The sequence below is a fragment of the Hyperolius riggenbachi genome, chromosome 4 (assembly GCF_040937935.1).
Source record: "Hyperolius riggenbachi isolate aHypRig1 chromosome 4, aHypRig1.pri, whole genome shotgun sequence".
NCBI classification, from domain to species: domain Eukaryota; kingdom Metazoa; phylum Chordata; class Amphibia; order Anura; family Hyperoliidae; genus Hyperolius; species Hyperolius riggenbachi.
The window spans coordinates 354,615,380-354,635,179 of record NC_090649.1 but is presented as its reverse complement, the minus strand read 5'-3'; positions in this window follow the sequence as shown (position 1 = coordinate 354,635,179).

Genomic DNA, 19,800 nt, shown 5'->3' with positions numbered 1-19,800 from the left:
GCTTTTTTTATACTCTTACTTCAATAGAACACATTCAGTATATTGCGCATAGTCCTTGGATATTGCACTTCACCAACAATGATGAAATATTAGTACATAGCAAAGAAATGAACAGCGCTACTTAAAAACAGATAAGTGCCTACCTGCAAGAGAGTGCAAGCCCCCACTTGTGGGACAAAATACACACCTCGATTTTACTTGGTAGCGCACCCAGGCTATGCATATGCATAGGTTAGGATTTAGTTAGTGTTAGGTTTCCTCCCACAGGGGGATGACTTCTCCGCAGTGGGAGGGACGAGTACTTGACAAGTTGCATGCAAGCTGTTACAGGAAACCAACATCCTCCAGTGGTAGACAGGTTATGTGTATGCTAGGTGTGTATTTTGTCCCACAAGTGGGGCTTGCACTCTCTTGCAGGTAGGCACTTATCTGTTTTTAAGTAGCTCTGTTCATTTCTTTGCTATGTACTAATGTAATTCATTTTTGGTCAGCTGCTTGTACTTAGCAGCCTTGCTTTTGGTGTACATGCAGAGCTTCTGTTTGGGTTCAAGGTGCGTTTGCCGTTTTTTCGGGGGGTCCAGTGCACCTCTGATTGTAGGCCATTCGGAGGCGGCCTGGTGATGTGCTGATCCACCTTTTGCGCAATGATTAAATATTGCAGTTAACTATTGCACTTCACTACCAATGATTAAATATTGCTGTGTTATTGCATCTCATAAGAAACAGTTGGTATTTGTAATAGATAGCGGAGATACCGCCGTAGAGACAAGCGGCATGGCGGCTATCTCGCGTACCAGCCGGGAGCCTCTGCTGTGCGGTTACATGCTGGTGCTCTGCCTGGTTCTTCTATTGCACATAGATTGAGGGCTAGGCGCGCGCGCGCGCCAAGCGACAGGACCTTTATGCGAATAGAAGGGGAGTCAGCTGATCTGTCTAGTCAGCTGACTCCAACGGTCCTTTGGATTGGCTGAGTGATGAGGGTGGCGCTGCGGAGCATTTCTGTATATATACTACTGGTCTGTCAGTTGCTCCGTGTCTGCTGTTGCAAATGCTATCGTGTTAGCGCTCAGACCCTAGTCAGATCCCAAAGTGTGCTAGAACCAGCTGGAGCTGGGGATCCACACTTAGCCAGATTCTGTTGATAGCTTAAAGTACTAATTGCATTGTATTATCTGTTATGACCTTCTGCTTCCTTTGACTATTCTCCTGCTCGTTGATTCTGTACCTTTGCTCATCTGATTCCTGTTGCCGACTCTGCCTGAATGTGACATTGAATCAGCCTTCTGTCTTTGTACTTTATCTGTCCGTACGTTGCCAACCCAGCTTGTCTGACCCTCCTGTCTGCATCAGTGGGCCTAGCCACTGGTGAGGGATCTGTAGAGTTTTCACCTGCTCCTCAGGTGAAACTCAGCTGCAGCGTTGCCTGTAACACCTGCTCCTCAGGTGTCCACTAGCTGCAGTAAAGTCTGAATCGCCTGCTCCTCAGGTGATCATCCTGTGTAGTACTGTCTGTAACACCTGCTCCTCAGGTGTCCACTAGCTGCAGTATAATGTGAATCACCTGCTCCTCAGGTGATCATCCTGTGCAGCACTGTCTGTAACACCTGGTCCTCAGGTGTCCACCGGCTGCAGTATAGTCTTAATCACCTGCGCCTCAGGTGATCATCCTGTGCAGAACTATCTGCAACACCTGCTCCTCAGGTGTTCACGAGTTGCAGTATAGTTTGAATCACCTGCTCCTCAGGTGATCATCCTTTGTAGCTCCAGCAGTGGTCCCCGCTCCTCAGGCATCCACTGACTGCAGTACCGTCTGAATCACCTACTCCTCAGGTGATCATTGACTGCAGTACTGTCTGAATCACCCGCTCCTCGGGAGATCTCCTCTTCCTCATTACTGTTGCACCAAACACATTCTCACATTGGTTGTCCTGTGTCTAGCTATACTAGCATTATTGGTGATTCTGCAGATCACCACATAATCAGGTATAGCATCTGTATTATTGGTGATACTGCAGATCACCGCTAATCAGAAAATCTGTTTTGCTGACACCAATCATTACAGTATTGCACTTGGTCCCATAGTATTGTTAGGTAATTTCATGCTTGATAACTGTAGAAAAGAGGTACAGCATGGTGGCGTAGTGGTTAGCTCTCTCGCCTTGCAGCGCTGGGTCCCTGGTTCGAATCCCAGCCAGGGCACTATCTGCAAAGAGTTTGTATGTTCTCTCCATGTCTGCATGGGTTTCCTCCGGGCACTCTGGTTTCCTCCCACATTCCAGAAACATACGGATAAGTTAATTGGCTCCCCCTAAAATTGGCCCTAGACTACAGTACTTACACTACATTATATAGACAAATGGCAATGGTAGGGATTCGATTGTGAGCTACTTTGAGGGACAGTTAGTGACAAGATATATATATATATACACTGTACAGCGCTGCGTAATATGTTGTCGCTATATAAATGCTAAAATAATAATAATAATAATACAGTATATAGAAAAAATGTAAACAGTTCCCAGTAGAGAGATTAGGCAGCAACAGTCCTATCTTTCTTCACCTTTTGTTCTTCACGAGTTAGCTAAAAAACAATTCAAATTAAAATCCACGTTGAGACCATTATGGTATTTGTGATTACAGACTACAGCGTACAACACAGGGCCATAAAAAAAAAGTATTGCAAAGACATTGGCATGTTTCGCTTGCAGATGCAGAACTGGCGCAGATCATTCCGGCAAGACCAAATAGAATATATAGAAAAGCACCTAACCTTAAAGACAGATTAACGCAAAGTGCAATTATTGTCCCTAAAAAACATCTGAAAGATTGGTAGAGTTTGCAGGTTTTTATAAATGTGGCACTTGCCACGCGTGCAAAACTTGTAAAAATGTGGCCTGCTGCTCCGCCATTAGCTCCACGACAGACTCTGCCTGCCTCACCTGAATGGCCCATCGACCCTGACCAAAATTAGCCACAAAGCGCTGCGCCTCTGCAATGCGCCTCTCTGCTCCCTCACCCAGAGCTCAGCGCCCCGTGGCTGGCGGCGGACCAGCCACAGACCTTTCGGCAACGGCCATGACGGCGCTGCCTCTCCTGCTGCCTCAGTCCCCCTCCAGTCATTTTACAATACAATGTATTACAAACAAGAAAAAAAATGGAAAGGGAAAAACCCTGAAAGTTTTTTTTTTTTAACAAAATACTTGTGTGGTGACTGGTGACAATTGGACAAATATATATATTTTCTTGTAACAGACAAATATGCTACACTAATGTACTATTACTAACTGAGTATACTTCACTATACATACACAGACGGTCAGTGACAGTGAGTGAACGACTACAACTAGTAACAGTAGTAACAAGTAACGGTGTAAGTAACACTAAGTCTAGTCAGTCAGTCACTAACTAAACTGAACTGACTCTGATAATGAACAGAACAGACTAGAGTGACAGTGAGTAACACAGTAAGACTGCCTGACTGTCACACACTCACACTACAGGCAGCAGCTGCAGCAGAAACACAGTGAGAGACAGATACTGCATTGCTGACTAGTGGCTATATAGTACTGTGCTAAATGCTAGTCTAACACTAAATAAAATAGTAACAGATTAATATAAATGAACAACTAATCCCTAACCTACCTATAGGATACTAGGCTACCTAGCACGCCTGGCCTGCACATAGACCTTAGCTAAGCTAGCCTAGCACTGTATACAGTATATACACTGTCAGGAACCGGCCCGCGGCACGCCTGCGTATACAGTGAGTTGCAAAAGTATTCGGCCCCCTTGAAGTTTTCCACATTTTGTCACATTACTGCCACAAACAGGCATCAATTTTATTGGAATTCCACGTGAAAGACCAATACAAAGTGGTGTACATGCGAGAAGTGGATCGAAAATCATACATCATTCCAAACATTTTTTACAAATAAATAACTGCAAAGTGGGGTGTGCGTAATTATTCGGCCCCCTGAGTCAATACTTTGTAGAACCACCTTTTGCTTCAATTACAGCTGCCAGTCTTTTAGGGTATGTCTCTACCAGCTTGGCACATCTAGAGACTGAAATCCTTGCCCATTCTTCTTTGCAAAAAAGCTCCAGCTCAGTCAGATTAGATGGACAGCGTTTGTGAACAACAGTTTTCAGATCTTGCCACAGATTCTTGATTGGATTTAGATCTGGACTTTGACTGGCGAATTCTAACACATAGATATGCTTTGTTTTAAACCATTCCATTGTTGCCCTGGCTTTATGTTTAGGGTCATTGTCCTGCTGGAAGGTGAACCTCCGCCCCAGTCTCAAGTCTTTTGCAGTCTCCAAGAGGTTTTCTTCCAAGTTTGCCCTGTATTTGGCTCCATCCATCTTCCCATCAACTCTGACCAGCTTCCCTGTCCCTGCTGAAGAGATGCACCCCCCTAGCATGATGCTGCCACCACCATATTTGACAGTGGGGATGGCGTGTTCAGAGTGATGTGCAGTGTTAGTTTTCTGCCACACATAGCGTTTTGCATTTTGGTCAAAAAGTTCAATTTTGGTCTCATCTGACCAGGGCACCTTCTTCCACATGGTTGCTGTGTTCCCCACATGGCTTGTGGCAAACTGCAAATGGGACTTCTTATGCTTTCTGTTAACAATGCCTTTCTTCTTGCCACTCTTCCATAAAGGCCAACTTTGTACAGTGCATGACTAATAGTTGTCCTATGGACATAGTCTCCCACCTGAGCTGTAGATCTCTGCAGCTCGTCCAGAGTCACCATGGGCCTCTTGACTGCATTTCTGATCAGCGCTCTCCTTGGTCGGCCTGTGAGTTTAGGTGGATGGCCTTGTCTTGGTAGGTGTACAGTTGTGCCATACTCCTTCCATTTCTGAATGATCGCTTGAACAGTGCTCTGTGGGATGTTCAAGGCTTTGGAAATCTTTTTGTAGCCTAACCCGGCTTTAAATGTCTCAATAACTTGATCCCTGACCTTTCTTGTGTGTTGTTTGGACTTCACGGTGTTGTTGCTCCCAATATTCTCTTAGACAACCTCTGAGGCCCTCACAGAGCAGCTGTATTTGTACTGACATTAGATTACACACAGGTGCACTCTATTTAGTCATTAGCACTCATCAGGCCATGTCTATAGGCAACTGACTGCACTCAGATCAAAGGGGGCTGAATAATTATGCACACACCACTTTGCAGTTATTTATTTGTAAAAAATGTTTGGAATCTTGTATGATTTTCGTTCCACTTCTCACATGTACACCACTTTGTGCTGGTCTTTCATGTGGAATTCCAATAAAATTGATTCATGTTTGTGGCAGTAATATGACAAAATGTGGAAAACTTCAAGGGGGCCGAATACTTTTGCAACCCACTGTACAGTTCCCGACTGCGGGTTTGACCAGATCAAGCGGGGAACAGCCTTATTCAAGCTACAAACAAGGCTGGGACCCCTCAGACGCTTCCCACTGCCACCACTAGCCGTTGCTAGACACGTCAACTCAGCTGGCGAGTGCTCAACACAGCACAATCAGGCACTGACTTGTAATGCAAGTTACACTGTCGTGCAGCAAAACCACTAACAGTCGTTCCGAACGATACTGTTAGCCACTCCCACTCTGCTGTCGAGCGCAGAAGTGCCCCATACACACAATGCAATTACAATTTCATATGGTAGTGTTGCTCAAGCATACAATTAGGCATGGACTTATACACAGCTACACTGCAGTCTCCTCTAGGCTATGAGTGTTAGTTTAGTACAGCAGAAGTCAAGCTTATTAAATAATAATTTAATATTCCAGGAAAAAAGTGGACAATGCAGAACAGAATATGTACAAAAGATTACAAAAACAAAATAAAAAGTTACAAAATTAAGAGTTTACAAAGATACACACGAGACAAGTTACAAAAATAAAAATGGGAGAAACGTAAAGTGAACTTTTACCATCGCAAATGTCCAACCGTGGAGAGACGCGGATTTACCGATTTCCTCGGGATCATCTCTAGCGATGAGCTACTCTCGGGAGAAGATACCTGTGACTGTTCTGGACCAACTTAAATAGTCTGAAGTGTCCCCTGGGGCATTTAATGTCCAGCCCCCAGGAACTAATGCAATTTCCCCGTTTGTGACATCACCGAACGCTTGTCATAATCTTCCTGTGATATGCGAACTTCAAAGGGTTCCTGTTTCAGCTTTTTGAAGGTTGCCGATTTCACAGGTAAGATTGTATCCTGAGAACAACAAGTATCCTATTTACACTTACAGATTTCAAAGCAATTCCACTTCCAGCCCACTATTCAGACTAAGAGGTAGCCGAACGCCTGTGTGGGCTTCAACCTGGTCGGGTAAATGTCTAAGTAAGTGTTTCCTTCCTAGTGGCTAGGTAGACAGTTCCTAATTACTGTCCAGGTTCCTTTGCCTATTGAAGGTGACTGGTCTTCTCAATAAAGACAATGGCAGTTCCCTTGATCTCTGCCCTGAATGCAAATTTAATCTACATACAGACATTATCCAGGTGACACCTTCCAAAAGCCAGACTGGCTGACATACAATCCCATACGATACAGTAGTACACAGCAGACATAAAAATGGGAAAATGAAAATATATTACTGTATTATCCTTAACAGCAACAACCAATATATCACCACATACACTATGCTAAATAACACAATCAAATGACTAGCTAACTATACAGGAATACAATAAATGTTGGAAATGTGTTAAATAGGCAAAACGCTGTGTTTTTCAGCAGTAAAGTACTTGCTCAGACAGACAATAGCAATGGAGATGCTCTCAGTACCACAGAGTCACAAGCAAGGACGAGATCCTCAAGATTGGGAAGTAGAGGCGCCCCAATTTCAATAGATTATCTGCTGCTGTGTAAAGGATATATCCTCTTTCTCCTCAGTTAAACAGTATGCAGTAAATCACAGCACTTATGATAATTATCTCCAAGCACAAAGAAGATCCATACCACCTCCAGAGATCCCTCTAGTAGATCCAGAGACCTAGTGGTGTGCACTCAGTGCACCAAAGAAACAGAGGGATGCTCTAAGTGATCATCTTTATTCCATAAAAGGCAGCCAGTTATACAGCAAAGTCACTTACATCTAGAGGGACCTATGCCACTTAGGACCCTCTCCTGGTATATGCGCTTCCCACCCTTGTGGTACTATGTGCAGTGCTGATTTGGTCTGTTTAGCGTAACTCTGCCCGCTCTCATCCCGACTAGTTTTGGCTTTCCGCCGTCTTCAGGGGATATGAGAGCGGGCAGACTTAGAATATATATAAAAATAATAATTACCTAATTTCGGGTGGGCAGAATGTTCCTCCCTGATGCCGGAGCATTTGGCACAAGACTTCCGGTATTGCGGCACCGACTTCCGCCGACGTCACTGGGCAGATGCGTTCCACCACCAGATGCAAACAGCGTTCCACTGCGGTGCAAAAGGCGCGTTCTGCGTTCCACCTGTAATGGTGAGGACGCAGTATGCACATTATGGAAAAAGAAAACTTTCTGCACATGTCTATTGGGCTAGAGCACAGCTTGCATTCCAACTGTGCATGTGACCAAGTGCGCGCTGAGTAAAACATCGTTTATGCCCTAAAATTCAGGGCTTACTAGTGTGAGAATGTTACCAGGGAGGAACCTGTCCACCCAAAAGGATTGAATGAATATTAAAAACAATATTTGAAATATTCAAATTCTTAAAGCGGAACTGTAGGTAGAAAATAAACACATTGTTTCACTTACCTGGGGCTTCCCCAAGCCCCCAGCAACTGTCCTGTCCCGCGCCGGTCCAGGGGCATCTCTAGCCATTTTGTCACTCCTACCGAGAAAACCTGTGGTGCACCCCCCCCCCCCACCCCCCGTGTGGTGCCCCCTGTTGAAAATAATCGTAGCGCAGCAGTGTGTCACCGTAAAATAATCATAACGCAGCAATGAGTCACTTAAAATCGTGATGCGGCAATCTTTCACAAGAAAATAACCATAACGCAGCAATGATTCACCATAAAATATAACGCAGCAATGATTCACCATAAAATAATCATAATGTGGGCAGCGTTCACCAGGAAATAATCGTATGTGGCCAGCGTTCACCAGGAAATATTCATAACGTGGTCAGCGTTCACCATAAAATAATCTTATGTGGCCAGCGTTCACCAGGAAATAATCTTATGTGGCCAGCGCTCACCAGGAAATAATCTTATGTGGCCAGCGTTCACCAGGAAATAATCTTATGTGGTCAGCGTTCACCAGGAAATAATCTTACGTGGCCAGCGTTCACCAAGAAATAATCTTACGTGGCCAGCGTTCACCAGGAAATAATCTTATGTGGCCAGCGTTCACCAGAAAATAATCGTATGTGGCCTGCGTTCACCAGGAAATAATCGTATGTGGCCAGCGTTCACCAGGAAACAATCGTATTTGGCCAGCGTTCACCAGGAAATAATCATATGTGGCCAGCGTTCACCAGGAAATAATTGTGTGTGGCCAGCGTTCACCAGGAAATAATCGTATGTGGCCAACGTTCACCAGGAAACAATCGTATGTGGCCAGCGTTCACCAGAAAATAATCGTATGTGGCCAGCGTTCACCAGAAAACAATCATATGTGTCCAGTGTTCACCAGGAAATAATCTTATGTGGCCAGCGTTCCCCAGGAAATAATTGTATGTGGCCTGTGTTCACCAGGAAATAATCGTATGTGGCCAGCGTTCACCAGGAAATAATTGTATTTGGCCAACGTTCACCAGGAAATAATCGTATGTGGCCAGCTTTCACCAGAAAACAATCATATGTGTCCAGAGTTTACCAGGAAATAATCTTATGTGGCCAGCGTTCACCAGGAAATAATCTTATGTGGCCAGCGTTCACCAGGAAATAATCTTATGTGGCCTGCGTTCACCAGGAAATAATCTTATGTGGCCAGCGTTCACCAGGAAACAATCGTATTTGGCCAGCGTTCACCAGTAAATAATCATATGTGGCCAGCGTTCACCAGGAAATAATTGTGTGTGGCCAGCGTTCACCAGGAAATAATCGTATGTGGCCAACGTTCACCAGGAAACAATCGTATGTGGCCAGCGTTCACCAGAAAATAATCGTATATGGCCAGCGTTCACCAGAAAACAATCATATGTGTCCAGCGTTCACCAGAAAACAATCATATGTGTCCAGCGTTCACCAGGAAATAATCTTATGTGGCCAGCGTTCCCCAGGAAATAATCGTATGTGGCCTGTGTTCACCAGGAAATAATCGTATGTGGCCAGCGTTCACCAGGAAATAATCGTATTTGGCCAACGTTCACCAGGAAATAATCGTATGTGGCCAGCGTTCACCAGAAAACAATCATATGTGTCCAGAGTTTACCAGGAAATAATCTTATGTGGCCAGCGTTCACCAGGAAATAATCTTATGTGGCCAGCGTTCACCAGGAAATAATCTTATGTGGCCTGCGTTCACCAGGAAATAATCTTATGTGGCCAGCGTTCACCAGGAAATAATCTTAGGTGGCCAGCGTTCACCAGGAAATAATCATATGTGGCCAGCGTTCATCAGGAAATAATCTTATGTGGCCAGCGTTTACTAGAAAATAATCGTATGTGGCCAGCGTTCACCAGGAAATAATCGTATGTGGCCAGCGTTCACCAAGAAATAATCATATGGGGCCAGCGTTCACCAGGAAATAATCGTATGTGGCCAGCGTTCACCAGGAAATAATCGTATGTGGCCAGCGTTCACCAGGAAGCAATCTTTATGTGGCCAGCGTTCACCAGGAAACAATCGTTATGTGGCCAGCGTTCACCAGGAAACAATCGTTATGTGGCCAGCATTCACCAGGAAACAATCATTATGTGGCCAGCGTTCACCAGGAAACAATCGTTATGTGGCCAGCATTCACCAGGAAATAATCTTATGTGGCCAGCGTTCACCAGGAAATAATCCTATGTGGCCAGCGTTCACCAGAAAATAATCGTATGTGGCCGGCGTTCACCAGAAAATAATCTTATGTGGCCAGCGTTCACCAGGAAATAATCGTATGTGGCCAGCATTCACCAGGAAATAATTGTATGTGGCCTGCGTTCACCAGGAAATAATCGTATGTGGCCAGCGTTCACCAGGAAACAATCGTATTTGGCCAGCGTTCACCAGGAAATAATCATATGTGGCCAGCGTTCACCAGGAAATAATTGTGTGTGGCCAGCGTTCACCAGGAAATAATCGTATGTGGCCAATGTTCACCAGGAAACAATCGTACGTGGCCAGCGTTCACCAGAAAATAATCGTATGTGGCCAGCGTTCACCAGAAAACAAGCATATGTGTCCAGCGTTCACCAGGAAATAATCTTATGTGGCCAGCGTTCCCCAGGAAATAATCGTATGTGGCCTGCGTTCACCAGGAAATAATCGTATGTGGCCAACGTTCACCAGGAAATAATCGTATTTGGCCAACGTTCACCAGGAAATAATCGTATGTGGCCAGCGTTCACCAGGAAATAATTGTGTGTGGCCAGCGTTCACCAGGAAATAATCGTATATGGCCAACGTTCACCAGGAAACAATCGTACGTGGCCAGCGTTCACCAGAAAATAATCGTATGTGGCCAGCGTTCACCAGAAAACAAGCATATGTGTCCAGCGTTCACCAGGAAATAATCTTATGTGGCCAGCGTTCCCCAGGAAATAATCGTATGTGGCCTGCGTTCACCAGGAAATAATCGTATGTGGCCAACGTTCACCAGGAAATAATCGTATTTGGCCAACGTTCACCAGGAAATAATCGTATGTGGCCAGCGTTCACCAGGAAATAATCTTATGTGGCCTGCGTTCACCAGGAAATAATCTAATGTGGCCTGCGTTCACCAGGAAATAATCTTATGTGGCCATCGTTCACCAGGAAATAATCTTAGGTGGCCAGCGTTCACCAGGAAATAATCATGTGGCCAGCGTTCATCAGGAAATAATCTTGTGTGGCCAGCGTTTACCAGAAAATAATCGTATGTGGCCAGCGTTCAACAGAAAATAATCGTATGTGGCCAGCGTTCACCAGGAAATAATCGTATGTGGCCAGCGTTCACCAAGAAATAATCATATGTGGCCAGCGTTCACCTGGAAATAATCGTATGTGGCCAGCGTTCACCAGGAAACAATCGTATGTGGCCAGCGTTCACCAGAAAATAATCGTATGTGGCCAGCGTTCACCAGAAAACAATCATATGTGTCCAGCGTTCACCAGGAAATAATCTTATGTGGCCTGTGTTCACCAGGAAATAATCGTATGTGGCCAGTGTTCACCAGGAAATAATCGTATTTGGCCAACGTTCACCAGGAAATAATCGTATGTGGCCAGCGTTCACCAGAAAACAATCATATGTGTCCAGAGTTTACCAGGAAATAATCTTATGTGGCCAGCGTTCACCAGGAAATAATCTTATGTGGCCAGCGTTCACCAGGAAATAATCTTATGTGGCCTGCGTTCACCAGGAAATAATCTTATGTGGCCAGCGTTCACCAGGAAATAATCTTAGGTGGCCAGCGTTCACCAGGAAATAATCATATGTGGCCAGCGTTCATCAGGAAATAATCTTATGTGGCCAGCGTTTACCAGAAAATAATCGTATGTGGCCAGCGTTCACAAGGAAATAATCGTATGTGGCCAGCGTTCACCAAGAAATAATCATATGTGGCCAGCGTTCACCAGGAAATAATCGTATGTGGCCAGCGTTCACCAGGAAATAATCGTATGTGGCCAGCGTTCACCAGGAAGCAATCTTTATGTGGCCAGCGTTCACCAGGAAACAATCGTTATGTGGCCAGCGTTCACCAGGAAACAATCGTTATGTGGCCAGCATTCACCAGGAAACAATCATTATGTGGCCAGCGTTCACCAGGAAACAATCGTTATGTGGCCAGCGTTCACCAGGAAATAATCTTATGTGGCCAGCGTTCACCAGGAAATAATCTTATGTGGCCAGCGTTCACCAGAAAATAATCGTATGTGGCCGGCGTTCACCAGAAAATAATCTTATGTGGCCAGCGTTCACCAGGAAATAATCGTATGTGGCCAGCATTCACCAGGAAATAATTGTACGTGGCCTGCGTTCACCAGGAAATAATCGTATGTGGCCAGCGTTCACCAGGAAACAATCGTATTTGGCCAGCGTTCACCAGGAAATAATCATATGTGGCCAGCGTTCACCAGGAAATAATTGTGCGTGGCCAGCGTTCACCAGGAAATAATCGTATGTGGCCAACGTTCACCAGGAAACAATCGTACGTGGCCAGCGTTCACCAGAAAATAATCGTATGTGGCCAGCGTTCACCAGGAAATAATCGTATGTGGCCAACGTTCACCAGGAAACAATCGTACGTGGCCAGCGTTCACCAGAAAATAATCGTATGTGGCCAGCGTTCACCAGAAAACAAGCATATGTGTCCAGCGTTCACCAGGAAATAATCTTATGTGGCCAGCGTTCCCCAGGAAATAATCGTATGTGGCCTGCGTTCACCAGGAAATAATCGTATGTGGCCAACGTTCACCAGGAAATAATCGTATTTGGCCAACGTTCACCAGGAAATAATCGTATGTGGCCAGCGTTCACCAGAAAACAATCATATGTGTCCAGAGTTTACCAGGAAATAATCTTATGTGGCCAGCGTTCACCAGGAAATAATCTTATGTGGCCTGCGTTCACCAGGAAATAATCTTATGTGGCCTGCGTTCACCAGGAAATAATCATATGTGGCCAGCGTTCATCAGGAAATAATCTTATGTGGCCAGCGTTTACCAGAAAAAAATCGTATGTGGCCAGCGTTCAACAGAAAATAATCGTATGTGGCCAGCGTTCACCAGGAAATAATCGTATGTGGCCAGCGTTCACCAAGAAATAATCATATGTGGCCAGCGTTCACCAGGAAATAATCGTATGTGGCCAGCGTTCACCAGGAAATAATCGTATGTGGCCAGCGTTCACCAGAAAGCAATCTTTATGTGGCCAGCGTTCACCAGGAAACAACCGTTATGTGGCCAGCGTTCACCAGGAAACAATCGTTATGTGGCCAGCGTTCACCAGGAAACAATCGTTATGTGGCCAGCGTTCACCAGGACAATCGTTATGTGGCCAGCGTTCACCAGGAAACAATCGTTATGTGGCCAGCGTTCACCAGGAAATAATTGTATGTGGCCAATGCCAAGTGTTATGGGCGGGCGGGCCGGGGGGGACTCAGGGCCAGCCAGGGGGGCATATAAAAAATGATCAAGAGCAGAGGGCACTCACTGTGAGGTGTCGCCTCTGCAGATAGTGTGTGCGCAGTGTAGACAGCCGGCGGAGGCACTGGTCCCTGGTGCGTCACACGGTGCCTTCAAGCATGGCAGGCGGAGGGCGAAGTTAGGGGCGGCGCTCTGCACGGAAAGGGGGCGGACCAGTAGGCGGCGGCACCGCACACATAAACTAACTAACGTGTTAGTTCACCAGGAAATAATCGTATGTTGCCAGCGTTCACCAGGAAATAATCTTATGTGGGCAGCGTTCACCAGGAAATAATCTTAGGTGGCCAGCGTTCACCAGGAAATAATCATATGTGGCCAGCGTTCACCAGGAAATAATCTTATGTGGCCAGCGTTCACCAGGAAATAATCGTATGTGGCCAGCGTTCACCAGAAAATAATCGTATGTGGCCAGCGTTCAACAGAAAATAATCGTATGTGGCCAGCGTTCACCAGGAAATAATCGTATGTGGTCAGCGTTCACCAAGAAATAATCATATGTGGCCAGCGTTCACCAGAAAATAATTGTATGTGGCCAGCGTTCACCAGGAAATAATCTTATGTGGCCAGCGTTCACCAGGAAGCAATCGTTATGTGACCAGCGTTCACCAGGAAACAATCGTTATGTGGCCAGCGTTCCCCAGAAAACAATCGTTATGTGGCCAGCATTCACCAGGAAATAATCGTATGTGGCCAGCGCCAAGTGTTATGGGCGGGCGGGGCGGGGGGGGGGGGACTCAGGGCCAGCCAGGGGGGCATATAAAAAATTATCAAGAGCAGAGGGCACTCACTGTGAGGTGTCGCCTCTGCAGATAGTGTGTGCGCAGTGTAGCCAGCTGGCGGAGACACTGGTCCCTGGTGCGTCACACGGTGCCTTCAAGCACGTGTGACAGGCGGGGGTGCGGAGTTAGGGGCGGAGCTCTGCACGGAGAGGGAGAGGGGGCAGACCAGTAGGCGGCGGCACCGCACGTATAAACTAACTAACGTGCGGCTGCTCGCTCTGAAAGGAGAGGGAGGGGGCGGACCAGTAGGTGGCACCGGGCACAGGCTGAGCTGCCTGTCACTGCCGGCCCGGCACCGAACTAATAATGAAGGGGGGGGGACCACACACACAGCGCGGTGAAAGAGTGCCCATGCCCACCCACGGCGCTCCAGGCCAAAATTTATAGTTGCCTGGTGACCGAGACGCCTCTGTGCCCGAGCCTCCGTACACCCGCCGCCACTCGGTCCCGAACCTCAACTTGTAAGTCGAGGCCAGCGCAGGCTGCGCAGCTCTGCCAAGCGTATCCTTTCTTCATGTTCCCCTCTGCAATAGCGGGGAACGCGAAGAAAGGATACGCGTGGCCAGAGTCCAGTGGCCCGGCGGCGAAACCGAGAGTAGCTGGCGGTGGGAGAACAGAGGCTCGCCGAGGATCGGCACGGGACACGTCAGCTGCAGTGGGCTTGGGGAAGCCCCAGGTTAGTGAAACAATGTTTATTTTCTATCTACATTTCCGCTTTAAACAAATATGTGACCCAAAGGTCACCAATAGAAGTAGCATTGATCGAATATACCAAGTTATTACAATGATAAATAAAAATGTGTGTAAAAGAGTGAAAAAGGAAGAAAAACATGTTTTAAAATTGAGCCTAGCAATTTCTAACAGTTCATAACAATTAAAATTAAACTCAATACACCTTGTTTAACCAATATTTTCATGAGTTGTAGTTATGTGGCTGCAATCTAGTGGACTAATGGGAATATTACATCCATCCAACAAATCTATTGCACATACTCCCAATACAAACAAAAGTGCATTTTTGTGGTTCTTTTCCCTCCAGTTCATACTCCCTTGCAATTTTTTACCTATGCATACAGTTTCTAATTGGCCTTAAATATCAATATTTCATACATTATAGACATCTAATAGCTTTTTTTATACTCTTACTTCAATAGAACACATTCAGTATATTGCGCATAGTCCTTGGATATTGCACTTCACGAACAATGATTAAATATTGCAGTTAACTATTGCACTTCACTACCAACAATTAAATATTGCTGTGTTATTGCATCTCATAAGAAACAGTTGGTATTGCACTTAGTCCCATAGTATTGTTAGGTAATTTCATGCTTGATAACTGTAGAAAAGAGGTATATAGAAAAAATGTAAACAGTTCCCAGTAGAGAGATTAGGCAGCAACAGTCCTACTTTTTTTCACCTTTTGTTCTTCATGAGTTAGCTATAAAACAATTCAAATTAAAATCCATGTTGAGATCATTAGGGTATAAACAATTTAACTGCACAATGTGTAATTCATTTCTAATTTTGCAAGATCCCTGTCCATGTTATTTCCTCTCCAGTTTTTTGGTACTTGATCTATTATGGTGAAAATGAGGCCTCTTGAATTACTCTTATGTTTTTATTTAACGTGAGCAGACAGTGGTCTTCATAACCATTTCGTATGTTTTTTACATGCTCATACGTTCTCTCCCTGAGTGCCCGCGTGGTCATACCAACATATTGTAGTCCACACGGACACTCAAGGAGATATACAACCATACTGGACTCACAATTATAAAAAGTCTTAATTGGAAACATGTCTCTTCCCACATTGCTTTCAAAGGAGGTGGTCTTTCGAGCTACATTTTTACGTTTAAGTTTTGAAAAAATGTAAACAGTTCCCAGTAGAGAGATTAGGCAGCAACAGTCCTATATTTCTTCACCTTTTGTTCTTCACGAGTTAGCTAAAAAACAATTCACATTAAAATCCACGTTGAGACCATTAGGGTATCTGTGATTACAGACTACAGCGTATAAAACAGGGACATAAAAAAAAAGTATTGCAAAGACATTGGCATGTATTGCTTGCAGATGCAGAACTGGCGCAGATCATTCCGGCAAGACCAAATATAATATATAGAAAAGCACCTAACCTTAAAGAGGAACTGTAACGGCAAAACGTCCCCTGGGGGTACTCACCTCGGGTGGGGGAAGCCTCAGGATCCTAATGAGGCTTCCCACGCCGTCCTCCGTCCCTCGGGGGTCTCGCGGCAGCCCTCCGTACAGCCGTGACGTAATATTTACCTTCCTGGCTCCTGCGCAGGTGCTCTGACGGCTGTCGGCTCCGAAGTAGGCGGAAATACCCGATCGCCGTCGGGTCCGCTATACTGCGCAGGCGCAAGTCTCCGGCGCCTGCGCAGTAGAGCGGACCCGACGGAGATCGGGTATTTCCGTCTATTTCCGAGCCGAAAGCAGCCACAGCGCCCCCGCTGGAGCCAGCAAAGGTAAATATTGAAATTACAGTCGGGCCTGTCGCCGGCTGTTCAGAGGGCTGCAGCGAGACCCCCGTGGGACAGAGGACGGCGTGGGAAGCCTTATTAGGATCCCGAGGCTTCCCCCACCCGAGGTGAGTACCCCCCAGGGGATCTTTTTGAAGTTACAGAGTCTCTTTAAAGACATTAACGCAAAGTGCAATTAATGTCCCTAAAAAAACATCTGGAAGATTGGTAGAGTTTGCAGGTTTTTATAAATGTGGCACTTGCCACGCTTGCAAAACTTGTAAAAATGTAGCTCGAAAGACCACCTCCTTTGAAAACAATGTGGGAAGAGACATGTTCCAGTTAATTATATGTGTTTTCAAATTTTATGTATTTTTAGGTGCATTTGGGGATTCGTATATTAAAAGATCGTAATCCTCTGCAGAATACCTTTACTCGGTGAGGCTGGCTGGGTGAGTGTTGTGTTTATATTTACATGTTGCTAGGAGACGCAAAGAAGGGATCAGCCGACACCATCCAGTATAAATGCTCTTTATTCTTCCATAATCATAACAGCCATAATTGCAACGTTTCAGAGTGTCACCTCCTTTCTCAAGCTAAGCTGTATGATGAATATATCTAACTACAACTCTCACTCACTATTTATCCTAAACATGGTAGAGTATTAGCCAATAGCGCTGCTCAACAGCTCTCTCCCAATCACAGCAGTCCGTGCTCTAGTCGGACCTGATGGGGAACTGCGCTTGCTATCTACCTATTGGTCGCCACATGAAGGTTACCACCTCCTCTCCTTTTCAAATATACTGGTCGAACGCATGCGTACAAACGGCCGCCTGGGCATGCGTACTGCCGTCGGTCCGCCCACTGCGGACCTGACGGGGAACTGTACGACATGACGCGTGCGGAGGACGCGTGTACGCGTCGCATCCGCCCACACAGGCCGGCCACCAATGACGAGGGAGCTGGCATATGACCACCCCCCCAGGCATCAGGATGTAAACAAAGGTTTGCAACGCATGCAGCCGATCAGTCAAAGATAAACATCCATAAAAATAAGCACAGGAGAACTGCAGGGGACAGGGAGGTGATCATGGAGGAATATTACCACACATATTAAGTATAAGTATAAATCCAATATAAAGAGAGGCAGCGTCCACCTGCCTGAACGCGCAAAAACCGCGCATACATGCGTGTGAACACCCCTCACCCAGGACTAGCCAAAGTCAGGGGAAACTTTATCGCCAACAGGCGACACCAGCAAGAACAATATATTGAGTAACCTAAATGGTTTAACATTGATGCTATGCTACTTACCATTGAGAGATTACAACAAGAGCTACCTAAATTGGATACACAAAGTCGGTCCCTTAAAAATGAATTACGGGAAATGATTTCCAATGAGGAATACAATAAATTTGACATGGAATTGGCTATTATCTTTGAAGTACATCAAAAATCAATTGAATCTATAAAAAGAGACAAATACCAACGTGATCTACAAGATTACAGTACTGGTTACGTATACCAATGGCAAAGACCGATTCGCAGTGGCAGACCAATACGTAGACCTCGACCGGGTCCAGGCCCAAGAGACCAACAACGCACAGGGGCACAGCAGGAATCTTCTGATTTTTCACAGGAGGGCCAGTCAGATCATCCGTCAAGTGCAGGAGAAGGCGCAGGGGCGGGAGGAGGTGGAGGAAACATCAGAGAGTGACTGAGATCGCGACAGAACAAGCCGTACAAGAGAACAACATAGTTGTCAATATCTCCTCTGCCATCCTGACTCCCCCACAGTGGTCAGCCTTAAACCACGGTCTGTCCTTTGCTCCAATACATACCCCTGATGCCCTTGAGATGGACGTTGATCTACAGAGGTTCTTTAGAAACATCAGATTAAAATACTTTTTTTCTACCCCCAGAGACTTTCCGGCTTCTGTGAGTCACCTGGTGGGGGATGATGATAGGTTGTTGCTCAGTGAAGCGGGACTCCGCACAAAAAGTAATTTTCAACCACCATCCTGCCAGGTTATTGATCTCTTTATGAAGCGAGTACAGGGTGATGTAGATGTCCTCATGAGAGGCAATACATGGGATCACAAGATCAAGAACAACATCTCACGTGCAGAAAACTTGGCAATCAGGGAATTGGCAGAAAATCCAATGATAACAATCAAGCCAGCCGACAAGGGCGGAGCCATCGTAGTAATGGACACTGAGATGTACCGTGGAGAAATACTTAGACAACTGGTGGATAATAATACATATCGAGCTCTATCAAAGGACTGTCTGAGAGACATACAAAGTAAAATATCGGAAGTGATCACTCAGGCTCTGTCGCAACAAATAATTGATGACAAATTGGCAAATTATCTCATACAGACCAACCCTATCACACCAGTGATGTACATTTGTCCTAAAATTCACAAGAGACTGGAGAATCCCCCCGGCAGACCAATTGTGGCTGGGGTGGATTCAATTTTTGCCCCTATTGCAAAATACCTTGATAAAATACTTAGGCATTATGTGGTGTCTCAAAAATCATACCTACGAGACACACCAATGTTTCTCGAGGCTTTACGTAATATGCAGCCCCTAGAGGGCGAATGTTTATTGGTAACTATGGATGTGGAGAGCCTCTACTCCTCCATCCCACACGATGGGGGTGTGGAGGCTGTCCGACATATGTTGGAGGTGGCCTCTGATTATACGCAGGCCCAGATTGCCTTTGTTTGTACGCTTTTGGAGATTGTACTTACATGTAATTATTTCTTGTTTGAAGATACGTTCTATATGCAACTTAGGGGCACAGCTATGGGGTCGAATGTGGCCCCGTCCTACGCAAACATCTACATGGGCATGTATGAGGAAATGTATGTTTATACTAATGGGCTATTTCAGGAGCATGCCATACAGTGGTTTAGATATATAGATGATGTCTTTTGCGTGTGGGCGGGACCACATTCGACCCTGGAAACTTTTGTGTCGGAACTTATGGGACAGTGCCAGGAGATCAAGCTAACTTTACACACGTCCGAGAAGCAAATCAGCTTTTTGGACACTGTTGTAGTGAGACGGGGAAGCCGTTTGGTTACCGACCTCTTTGTCAAGCCCACGGATGTGAACTCCCTATTGCACTATGGGAGTTTCCATCCGTGGGCTACGAAGAGGTCGGTGCCTATCAGTCAATTCCAGAGGGTCTGTTCCATTGTGGAGGATCAGGAGGTTCAGAATAGGAGACTTGATGAGATGCAAACTAAGTTTAGACAGCGGGGTT